Raw genomic sequence first — 11,007 nt, 5'->3', positions numbered from 1 at the left:
CTTAAACTCTGAGCAGGAGTTTATCCTTACGTCTCAGGAGCTGTAGTACCAAAGTTGCCACAGTCTCCAGCACCTCCTTTTCATGACTGCTCCCCAACTGTCAGTATAAGCTCTCAGTCACTGGTGGCAATCCTGCAGCCATGGACAAAAACACTAAACCTGTCCACCTTGCTGTGAGCCAGCAGAAGACAACCAGCTGTCTTCCAGAGGACACGCAGCCACTGCTGTCATGATTTTATCCAGTCCTGGCTCTTGGATTGAAGTTTAAGCACCATCTGACATTGTTTCCAACCTCAAGCCACCTCACATTTTAGAGTAGAGGAGCTTGGAGTCAACATCTGCACGTGATCATAAAGTTTCTTCCCTCCCATCATTCTCATGTCTGTCATTAGCACCTATCGAAACGGTGCCTTGCTCAGACACCCTGAGCTCCACACAACGTCCCACAGCCCACCATCAGGGAGATGGGAAGGGGATGAGAATCAAAATGTCAGAGCAGGCAACAAGTGCTCTGAAGTAGGAGCAAAGATGAATGGCAGGTGACACTTTTCTTATTCTGATACTTGAAAAAAGGGAGATAGCTGAGAAAGCTCTCACGGAGTTGTATCTCTGTGTTAAACAGAAGACATTTTCAATCAGAAAGAACTAAAGTCACAAGCAGGTTTTCTCATGGCTTGATTTCCATCCACCCTGGCCTCTCCTGTTGACCAGGGAAAGCAGCTCACCCAGCTCACTGCGAGGTCGGCAGGGACATCTAGTGGCAAAAATCACATAAAAACATCAGGGGAATAAACCGGAGCGGTTTACTTCATCTTACGGACAGCTCGGTTCTCACCAGCTTTCTCCTACGCATAAAAAGGACTGGTTGAGAGCTCAAGGCTGTATTTCTAACTGATCTGTTGAAAAACGCATTGGAACGATGCTTTCCTAAATCTCCCAAATGCCAGCTTTATGGAGATAAAACACCTCTGTAACTACCGTGCTTCCTGCCTGTCCTCAGCCTCCCAGGACGGCGTTCACTCTGACTCTCTCTTGCTTTTTGAGGAGCTGGAGATACTGGTATCGTGCCTGGTTCCAGTTACGTTTTTTGGTCATGTGTGGAGGTTTCTGTATGCCATTGCTGTTGGGCTGATTGATGTGATCTTGTTATACAGCTCAGAACAATTTTTTTTTCCATCTGTTCTACACAAATATGGTTTTCGTTAAGAGCTTCTCGGATTTTGGCTTTGATGGCACTGGGCTTTGTTTAAAGACTCGCATTACCTATTACGTTGAACATCTTTGTGCAGCTGTTCCATTTAGTCCGTCTGTTCTTCACTGGACACAAACCAGCCCCTACTCAGCTTTGGCAGCCATTTAAAAAAAAAAAACCCAACCTTTGAGACTGCAACAAAGCACGGGCAAAATTCAATTTCTTAGTGGAGCGCGTAATATTGCCAACATACCTGCAGTGAAAAATCTGGCTTACCTTTGTTGAAGCCTGTAGTCCTTACTCAATTTTTTTCTACACTCACAGACAATGGATTAAAATATAAAGGTGCAAATGAAAGATGTGAACACAGAATTGCCAGTCTAGGTAGAAATTTTTACTTTTATAATGACTTTGCAGGGTTCATGTACTTCTCACAGAAGACATTTGACCAATGACAGGAGATCATTGACAGCAAGACAGTTGCTGAGGCAAGAGAAGACTGTGCCCCAGATTTTAATGAGTATTTACATATGTTCAGTACAGCAACATCTAAAGGACTTACAGGGACATTGGCGTGCGAGGACGTGATTGTAAGGAATCAAGAGTAACCCAGTACCTAAAGGGGGCATACAGGAAAGATGAGGAGAGACTCTTCAGTAGGCCCTGCTGTGATAGGACAAGGGGTGATGGTTTCAAAATAGAGGGAGGCAGATTTAGATTGGATAGTAGGAAAAAAAATTTGCAATGATGGTGGTGAAACACTGTCCCAGGTTGCCCAGAGAGGTGGTGGATGCCCCATCCCTGGAAACATTCCTGGCCAGGTTGGCCGGGGCTCTGAGCAACCTGATGTGGTTGGAGATGTCCCTGCTCCTTGCAGGGGGTTGGACTGGATGGCCTTCAAAGGTCCCTTCCAACCCAAACCATTCTATGATTCTAAGAGCTGAAGTGAGCAACTTAACTGCCCACTTAGCAAATCTCTGTTCATCACCTGGGCTGTGGTACCCAACTACGTGTGCAGTCCTACCCTGACCCACCTGCAGCGATAAGTATCTTAGCTTATTGAAAGCTGGTAAGCTTACTCTTAGATGAGTAAATCAGTTTGGAAAATCAAATTTAGGCTCTGAAGCCTAAAGCAAAGTGAATTGCTGAAACACCTAATCGCCCACTGGTTGTGCCAAAAATACAGTTAGGAATCTCCAAAGCAGTAGGGATCAGATATTTGATGTGATTCCATACCAGCTGCAAAATATTAAAAGGTTTAGAGGATTCAGTGGAAAAAAAATGCAATACAAGTTTTTTTTTGTTACCCTTTCAACTTTAGTAGTGGTTTTTCAGTAAGGTTTTTTTTTTTTTTTCAGTGATTTTTTTTTGGTAGCCATGGTTTTCTTGACAATGATTCCTGATGCATTTTAAGTTGCAAATAAAAGCACCACTTTTACCAGCAGTGTCCACATCAAGTCCATCAAGCAAATAATGAAGACCATTTTGAAATTGTTTGCATCATTTGTGCTCAGAGATGCTCTGTTGAAAACCTCAGTCCTCTCACTGTCATTCCTTCTCCTCTCCTTTTGACTCATCACAGCCAGTAGAGAAAGCCTCCTCCACCACCAAGCACAACTGAAGAAGAAGAGACACAAAAAAAGACCGTCAAGCACTGGCTGTGCCAGCAAAGGAGGATTGCGTCTCACAGGGACAAGGGAGGATCACTCAAAATGAATCTGAGGAGGATGTTCACCTCTGGAAGGGGCTGCTGTTGTCCCCTCTCCTGACCTCCTGTGCTACACAGACCGCAAGGTCCTCACACACAAACAGCATGCACTCTCCCGAGGTCCGCAGGCTTGCACCTGTAAGGCTGGGCTACTGCTGGAGGGAGATACAGCCCCCTGTCTGCACTAATACTTCTGCAGCCAGCTGGAGCATCATCTAATGCATCATCTATGAAAAATATCTAATTTATCTCTTAAGCCTTCAAGTGATGAAGAAGCCATCCTACCTTCTAGTGACCTGCTCCAATGCTAATTGCTCCCCCTGTTGAAAACATCATGAACATTGCTGCCTTCCCTGTCAAGTTCTTGTCTCTAAGCCTGCTAACCCCACCAGTCCTTCTCTGTAGGTAGGCAGCAACCAAAGAACAAGAGGACAACCTGTGTCTGCAGTTAAGAGCCATGTTAATATTACCGGCTACATCGAAGGGTAATGGTTTTAAAACAGATGGAGGTAGATTCAGATTGGACATCAGGAAAAATTTTTTACACTGAGGGTGGTAGAACACTGGCCCAGGTTGCCCAGAGAGGTGGTGGATGCCCCATCCCTGGAAACATTCCAGGCCAGGTTGGCCGGGGCTCTGAGCAACCTGATGTGGTTGGAGATGTCCCTGCTCCTGGCAGGGGGGTTGGACTGGGTGGGCTTTGAAGGTCCCTTCCCACCCAAACCATTCTGTGATTCTATGGTTCTATGATTCTATGATTCTATGGACTCTTCTAGTAAATAAGGTATTTCAGGGGCTAGAAGACCATTTGCACAGCACAGCTGACATCCACACATCCAAGTATTCACCAAAACACAGTGGCCTCAACCGTGCTTCCGAGAGTGATCAAGGGCTGTGCTCTCTCTGGAAATTGTTGGAAAGCACAGCCAAAACCATGCCGGGGAACAGACACAACTACACAACCTGGACTATTTCAGGATGGTAGATGGGTCCATGCCATGGTACTGGTTAGTTCCACTACCCTTCAAAGGAAAGATTAGCTGTATAAGGACAAAAACACTATCCAGAGCTGTAATCAGTCATATTAAGCTTAAGGGAGGATACAAATACCTATGGCTTAGCGTATGGCTGAGCCTCAGGCTACTGGGGAGAAGGAAGGGGTCAGGAGAAAGCTTTTTCTTCAGGCATCTCATCTTATTACACATTCTAAAGAGATTTTTGCAGTTTTCCCTGCGGTGCTGGGTCTGGCCAGCGTCTGCAGCAAGATACTGAACTGCAGTTTTAGAGAGAACGGCAGTTTCGGTGCTGCTGCAAACCAAGGACATCTGTCATTTCCCAGAAGGAAAAAAACAACGGAGGAGTTGTCCTGTGCGAGCTCAAATCCACCACAGACCGAGCTCCAAACACTTCCTCAGGACAGACCTGGCCGCCATTCCCAGAAAACTCTTCCGTCTCTTCTCTGATCGTTATTGGACTTGCTTTCGCAGTGTCAACCCATGAGGCGGAGGGAAACGCTTGGCCGGGGAGTGGAAGACTCGCAGGTTTTACAAGGCTCTTTGGCATCCATTCCAGCTCCCAAATTATTGCTTTTCAGTGTTTAAATAATATGAAAAGTCAGACCAAAAAGCCAGGCTATCTGCGTGGGAGATTCAAGACAATCTCTGAACCTTCAAAATGGGGTCATTTGTCTAAATATTTAGATATGACCACCAAAGCATACAATCACTAACTGAAAGGTGAGTAAGCAAGGATTTTATTCTGATTTCTAATCCAATAAACCCAATTATTACAATCTGTAGGTCCCTTTGATGGTCTCTCAGTGCCATCATTTGTTAGAATGGCTGAAGCACTCGGAAATCTGAAATGATACGAAAAAAGACATTTTAATGGCACCTGATTTCAAAGGCACTGGCCACGAACATACTTTTAGAAAGCTTTTTGGGCAGGGGCTGCAAATTAACCAGCTTAAACCTGAAGGCATCCATGACTGCCAGCCTCATTAGGAAATCCGGACACACTTGCTGACAGATACTCTCCTTCCTGGCTTCCCTTGCACATCCCTCCTGGTCCCGAGCGTATTTAGATTAAGGCAAAGAAGGTGAATATATTTAGAGGCAGGTGGCTCTCTGTGGTAGGCAGACGATTCCGTAGGGCCACGCTGATGGCTGCCAAGCAGGAATTTCGCGTTGTCTCTGTTTGCACAGGAGGACCTCAGCGACTTGGAAAGCGTAGAAGAAGGAAATGTTTTCTCCATGACATACTACGGGCTGCCTACAATCAGCGTCCTTCTCCGGCAGCTGGGCTTGATAAGTGTTGTCAGCAGGCTGGGAGTCCTTTTGGGCTCCCCGTGTCAAGAATGAACCTGAAGGACCAGACAGGGACAAACGCTCCTACGCCACAATCACTCTGGTCACGCCAGAGCGAGTCCTGATGCAACTGGGCTGGAAGACTGAATCCTTCAGAATAAATTCAATTGGAGCTGCTTATTGGGGATAATCAAGTTTATTAATCTAGTCTTCAGTAAGTTATCCACTCCTGTTATACGTATCACTTTTAAAACTTAAAAGAATCTTAATAAATCTGGCTTTTCAATAGAAAAAAAAAGCAAATTAATTGTCCTGTTTGTCTGCTAGAATACTACTACTTTGCTAGACAGAAATGGTGTTAACAGTTCTGCATGCTCTTACATACGCTATTCTTCGACTTGGTATTTTTAGCCTGGTTTCTAAAAGAAAAAAAAAATTTAAAACCCTGTAAGCGTGCTGGGGTATTTGTGCGAGCTTATCAAGCCCTCCACTAGTACCTCTGAACCAACTGGCCGATTTCACACAAATATGGGGAAGGAAGACAGATCCTGCGGAGCCGCAATCCCTGGAGACACGGATTTCAGAACCTTACGTTCCCCTCACTATAGGAAATAGCTGGACGTGGGCTCACCCTTTACCAGACGTCAGAGAATCCACACAAGCCAGCTCCCCTTGGAGACACAAATTAAGATGAAATGAAGCTTCTTCGGCTCTGCTGATCTCAAAATAACCTCAATTCTTCTCTTTAACAGAGCGAGGTGATGCCATGCCTTGGGCTTGTATTCGCAGAGAGACACAAAAAAAGGTCACATCACACACTTCCCCTGCAATTTTTCCCATTAGATATATATTTTTTTTTTTAATTATTTTTTTTTTAATCTCTGCTCCATCACTGGGTCTCCAGGTTGACATTTCCACTCTGTTGGGACATTTGGAACAAATTTACCTTTCAATATTCCCGCATTCAGGCAACATAAAGAGGTAGCGCAGAGGTGCTGCAGGACACCCAAGACTCTTTCCAGTATTCCCATCATTTACACGTACGGGGGGATCTGCACGTTCCTTTCGAACAAAAGCTTGAAAGCAGTTTGTTTTGGCCTCCTTTAGAGCTGCAGGCCAAGTGAACTGCAGCCATTTCTTCTGAAACCATAAACCTCACAAGCTATAAAGCGGTTTCCTAATCCTTTTATTTTACAGGGCACACATTCTCTCGGCGAGCCGTGCCCCTTCTGAGCTGTGATTTGGAGAAACCTGCACAAGGAAACCATTCCAGCATTCGGAGCTGGATTTCTCCAGCTGTTGCGTTTTCCTTATTTTCTGAGCTGTCTGCTTGCACAAATTAGGTGCTCCAACCTGTCACAACCACCCTGTAGAAGGAAAATAAAAGGATCAGCACCAGCACCACCACAATAAAGTTGAACTTGGAGCCAAATAAAAACTGTTGTGGAAATTCACTTGACTAGTTTTCCTCCTTAAAAAAAAAAAAGACTGAGAAATGATGGGTTTTGAGAGAAAAAAAAAAAGGAATACACATTCGAGCAAACAGATGTTGAGGTCTGTGGACCATCCTTCCACTGGGCAGGATCAAAGTAACACTGCTGGAGAGCATTACAGAAAACACCACACATAAATTGGGATCCTGGCGGTTTAGGAGACAAAAAGAAAACGGGGAAAGGCTCTGCTGAAGTTCCCTGTGACCATTCCTACTGCAACAAAATCCTGCACTTAAACATCTAACTGCTGTTGAGAAGGCAATGGGGAAAAAGAAATAGAAGGAATGGGACAAACCACATATAACAGTCAGTCCTTTGGTCCTTCCATGTCCTCCTACTCTGGTGCCTCCTCTCTTAGACCAGTACAAGGTCCTGCACGTGGGTCAGGGCAATCCCAGGCACAAAGGCAGGCTGGGCAGAGAATGGATGCAGAGCAGCCCTGAGGAGAAGGACTTGGGGGTGCTGGTGGGTGAGAAGCTCAACATGAGCCGGCAACGTGCACTCACAGCCCAGAAACCAACGGCACCCTGGGCTGCATCCCCACAGCGTGGGCAGCAGGGCGAGGGAGGGGATTCTGCCCCTCTGCTCCGCTCTGAGGAGACCCCCCTGCAGCGCTGCGTCCAGCTCTGGAGCCCCCAACAGCAGAAGGACGTGGAGCTGCTGGAGAGGGTCCAGAGGAGGCCACGCAGATGCTGAGAGGGCTGGAGCAGCTCTGCTGTGAGGCCAGGCTGAGAGGGCTGGGGCTGTTCAGCCTGGAGAAGAGGAGGCTCCGGGGAGACCTGAGAGCGGCCTCCCAGTGCCCAAAGGGGGCTGCAGGAAAGGTGGGGAGAGACTCTTCAGCAGGGCCTGGTGTGACAGAACGAGGGGTGATGGTCTTAAAATAGAGGGAGGTAGATTTAGATTGGATATTAGGAAAAAATATTTTACGCTGAGGGTGGTGGGACACTGTCCCAGGTTGCCCAGAGAGGCGGTGGATGCCCCATCCCTGGAAACATTCCAGGCCAGGTTGGCCGGGGCTGTGAGCAACCTGATGTGGTTGGAGATGTCCCTGCTCCTTGCAGGGGGGTTGGACTGGATGGCCTTTAAAGGTGCCTTCCAACCCAAACTATTCTATGATTCTATGTTCATGAGGTGGTTGTATACGCACCTGGAGATGGGAATTTCACTCTTTCGGAACACCTGGAGAACCTCCTACCAGGGGTAGAGAATCAATAAGGATGGGAAATGTCTCCGCAGCAGTGCAAGGGAGCTGGTATCTTCTTTGCGAACCTCTCCTCCTTCACCAGCACCATGCATGAGTGGAGGATGTGGGAATGGATATGTAGATCACGCCCAATCTCTGCTTGCACAGCGAGTGGGAGCCAAGCTTTGTAAGTTACTTGCAGCCCTCTAGGGAGCTGCCGAGGTTACATCAGCTGTCCTCATCTCCATTACCATGTCCTACCCCGATCCTGTGTGATGACAGCGACAGAGCGACGCTTTGCAAAGAACAAAGGGAATCACTGGTAATTTTTCATCCACAGTGGGATACGGGCATTGTTTATTCCTAGGAGTAAAAGCAAATAAATCCAAGAAAGAGCTAGAGCTGTCGAAAACCTCACTAGCTTTGGCCTTAAAGTACCACACTTGCACGCTACCTGATGTACTTCAGAGGTTGCTGCAAGATAGGTGTCCTTTCAAACACTCGTAGGAACAACCGTTCTTGAGCATTAAAATGTCCTTCGTTACACACTGAGGGTTTCATTTCAGTAATTCCCTACATTGCAATGTGAGTTTGCACGCTCAGGAACAGTTAGCCAAACGCTTGAGCCGAATCGTGTATTAAGAAGTGGCAATGAAACGATATCACACAATGAACGCACAAAGATCATTTTTACGTGTTAGACACAAGTATAGTGAAGCGCTGAGAGCACAGAAAAAGCCACAATTTCCCACTTAGCTCTGCTGAGCTTGTACAGAATCGTAAATGCAGGATAACTTCCCAGAACAACTTTTCAAGATTTAACTGCAGCATCTGGAAAGTCTATCTGAAAGACTCTGATTTCAAGGACTCCAGGAAATTTGCACATACACAATCATTTTGCATTTACCCCAGATCTCACCTGTGTGGAAAGCGAAGTTTATTTGCTCACATTGCATTCCTAGTGAGAAATTGTTGCTGCCTTCTTTTTTTCCTAGTATACGGTTTTGCTTCTTGTTCTTTTCTTTTTTTTTTTTTTTAATACAGGAAGGAAGCGTAAGAATGTCAGGTCCAAGGTGACTGCTCTGTAATACAACACATGTTTTTATTCCACATGGAAAAGGAATGCCAGGTCATTCAAATACCAGAAATGTTCTTCCTCTTACTCTCCTGCAGTAACTGTTGTTACTCATCTACAACAGTAAGCAAAAAAAACCCAACCCTAGACAAAAGATTTGCTCACCGCTCAGCTGTGCGCTCACTCCAATGTCTTTATCTGTTATGAAAATGAGGCAGATTGAAGTGGTACAGACATATCATTTTACACAGTATTTCAGCTGAAAGGTTGTGTAAACTGGAAAAATTACCTGTGAATTGCCTTCTTGTCCTCCATGGTTCATTCAGGATGAACGAAACTCCGCTTTTAAGGTGAAATATTTTATTTTGATGATACCTAATCACACAAGTCAGTCTTAATTTGTCTTTAATTTAATCTTGAGAGGATTAAAAATTTATAAAATTATGTTTTGCCCCTGATTATGACTGCTTATTTAAAAGATATCTCTTTTTAGAATTCAGGATTATTGCTGAATCAAAAATACCAATTATTTTATAGCTCTGTTCCCAAATTCTTTCCCAGCCCAGGAGAAGCAGTTACTCTGTAAAGGCTATGATCCATTCAAATATCCCTAAAAAACATTTATAAAACTGCATACTCATAACTTTTTATATCTTTAGCATATTGAAATAACTACTGTGCAGCAGTTCTGGGACAAGCAAGGAATGCAAGACACATTTTTATCTGGCCTAGCACAAGTCTTACATGTAATAAGATATTACCAAATTGTCTGTAAATGAAAGTCCTGGTGGAGCTCCGCTCAGCTCAGGGAACGTATTACAATACTTCAGGAAATACTGATTTGATGGAAATGAAGAAATTACTATAGTATTTTTTTTTGTAATTAGAGAAACATGGGAGGTAGGTTTCTGAGTCAGCTGTGGATATTTAATATTTCAAATGGATGTTACCCACCTACGCTCCTTCCCTACACTCATGCTCCTGTTTCCAACCTGTTCCCACCTTCTTTTCTGCAAAGATGCTCAGTCTCTGCGTGTGAGCGCCAGAGTGAAGATGAACACATGAAGTGGAACCACTCATAGCCTGCAGTCACTGCAAGAGGAGACGGTGCACATCCAGTTCCAACCCCCCTGCCCTGGGCAAGGACACCTTCCACCAGACCAGGTCGCTCAAAGCCCCGTCCAACCCGGCCTTGAACACTTCCAGGGATGGGGCATCCACAGCTCCTCTGAGCGCATGACCTATCCAATAGCAAAGCATGGATCCATACTGTTTGGTATCTAACGCAAATCCTCTTTGCTAGCACATCTTGGGCTCCCTGCATAGCCAAGGTTATAGAAGGAAAGCACAAATCCTTATCTAATATTTGAAGAATACAATATTTGAAGAAAAGTGAAGAGCAACTTGCTACTTTTTTACAGCTGTGATCCACAAAAGCGGCATTTTTGAAAGAGGGGAGAAACAGGAGACGAGGTGAGAAAATGGATGGATTGGTTTGTTTAAACAGTAAACCTCACCTGATACATCTTGCAAATACGTCCTGGTCAGAATAGAAAGGAGTGTCAAAGACTAAGAGCAATGACTAACATGTGAATGGGAATTGAGAAGAGAACGCAATTTTGTAGACAAAAAAAAATGAAGGATTGTTGGGCTGAATTTAGGAAGGTAAATGGAAGTAAATGGAGTAAATGTAAAAATATAGCACATGTAGTATTTAATAGAAGAAATGGACTACAGCAGAGCTCTTCTATTCTCTATTATTCTACTCTCACAATTAAAATTAGGGGAGGTATCAAAAAAGGCAAATTTTAAAATCGTTTGGAAAGATTTTGTTGTCACAGCATCTGCTGAAAGCCACCCTGGGAATGCAATGTAATACCAACATAGCAAAACAAATACAGCCCCAGTGTTCTACTCAGATGCTGAATTTCGTTCCCAAATGGGCATTTTCAAAATCTGTGCTTTTTCCTGCCTTCAACTGTGCATACTCAGCTTGACATCGCTTTAAAACTCCTTTCCACAGAGAAGGGTAATGCTAAACACTTTCTAA

The sequence above is a fragment of the Chlamydotis macqueenii genome, chromosome 1, assembly GCF_036417535.1.
Source record: "Chlamydotis macqueenii isolate bChlMac1 chromosome 1, bChlMac1.mat, whole genome shotgun sequence".
Classification (NCBI taxonomy): domain Eukaryota; kingdom Metazoa; phylum Chordata; class Aves; order Otidiformes; family Otididae; genus Chlamydotis; species Chlamydotis macqueenii.
Note: the sequence above shows the minus strand (reverse complement) of the source record.